At 43.6% G+C, this 1576-nt stretch overlaps 1 pseudogene; it reads left to right on the top strand.

The window, feature by feature from the left end:
- Positions 1 to 1576, top strand: part of LOC107572214 (SID1 transmembrane family member 2-like) — a 15982-nt pseudogene that overhangs the window by 9659 nt on the left and 4747 nt on the right.

The raw sequence follows: 1576 nt of genomic DNA, 5'->3' as shown, positions 1-1576 counted from the left end.
CAGTGTTACTTTACTGTAGCCAATCAGAGCACAGTGTTATTGTACAGCAGCCAATCAGAATCCATGTTTGATGTGATTGTGTGTTTCCTCAGATGAGCTGCTGGATGCTGGGAATCGCAGTAAAACTCTGGATGTGATTGTTTCTCCTGCTATTAACTGTGAGCAGCACTACACATTCACACAGTCCTTCATTCAAGCGTCCATCAGTTCATTCGTTCATTCTGTCTGCTCTCTAGCGGAGGTGTATGTGATGGGGATGCTCTTCTGCCTGGGGATCTTCCTGTCCTTCTATCTGCTCACGTTTCTCGTGGCGTGTGTGGAGAATAAGAGGTACGACGCTGTGTTTGAAATGATAAAGACGCAGACGCTGCTCTGAACCTGAAACACGATGCCAGCGACACCAAATAAATGCAGTAGTTGAAGGTTTTCATGATGTTTGAAGATTCAGTGACAGCCAATCACATTCTGTCTTTCTCAGGATGAACAGGAAGAGGGAGTGGCTTCTGAACGCCGACACCTCACCTGCAGAGACAGGTAACCGAACACACACCTGTAGGAGTGTTAGCTGTAATTTATGGACCAATCTGGATCACAGAATTATTAATGTCTTGAATGTAATGAGTGACTTTATCAAAATGTTTATTCTTTTATTTTCTATTCTCTTTTCGCCATCTTTGTGTGTGTGTTTAGCGTCTCTCTTGGGTAAGACTTGTGTGTGTGTGTGTGTGTTTTACTGACGCACTGATTTATTAGCACGCTGTCTCGCACAACAAGTGTGTTTGTGCACAAGATACAACACTTCCTGCTTTCATTGGCTCACAAACGCTCTCTCTATCCGTGCACATCTGTAGTTGTGACATCACTGCTGTAAACTAACCCAAACACTAACACACTCCTGTTTAGAGGTGCTTAGTGAACCGTTTCACTTTTGGGCATGACGACCTCATTTACATGCAGGAGTGACTCTGCTGAATGATCTCGTGATCTCTGTAGAAAGAAACATGAATGCCAGCAGTGTTTGAAATAATAAAAACCATTAACTACTAGCTGTTCAGATCCGTTCTGTGTGGATCTCGTGTAAATGTCACTCCTGTAAGTAACTGAACTGTGTTTGATATTCAGTACTGAAGATTTAGATGAAGCACATCTCCACACACACACACACACACACACACACGAGCATCTGTCTAACCCACTGTGTGTGTTTCAGGAAAGGCTCCAGTGTCTCCGTATGAATACGGCTCATTTGGTGAGTTTGTGAAAGTTTTCATTCGGATTGATTTCTGCATCGGATGTGTTTTAATCTGTCTGTCTGTTTCTCTAGCTGATGATGGCAGCACATTGAGCTCTGAAGCTGTTACTGACAGTTTAGCATCGGCCGATGGGAACTACGGATACATAGGTACACACACACACACACACACACACACACACAGAATATATTCATGCTCATGTTGGTAGTTCTCTGCCCTCTCATTGGCTGTCTGATGTGCTCTGCTTTCTGATTGGTGTGTTTTTACCACTTAGGATCGGAGACTTTTAAACGGCGAATAATCGCAGCACATCATGTAGCCAT

The sequence above is a fragment of the Sinocyclocheilus grahami genome, unplaced genomic scaffold (genome assembly GCF_001515645.1).
Source record: "Sinocyclocheilus grahami isolate Dianchi unplaced genomic scaffold, SAMN03320097.WGS_v1.1 scaffold1717.1, whole genome shotgun sequence".
NCBI classification, from domain to species: domain Eukaryota; kingdom Metazoa; phylum Chordata; class Actinopteri; order Cypriniformes; family Cyprinidae; genus Sinocyclocheilus; species Sinocyclocheilus grahami.
Note: the sequence above shows the minus strand (reverse complement) of the source record. Positions and strands in the feature narration are given on the sequence as shown.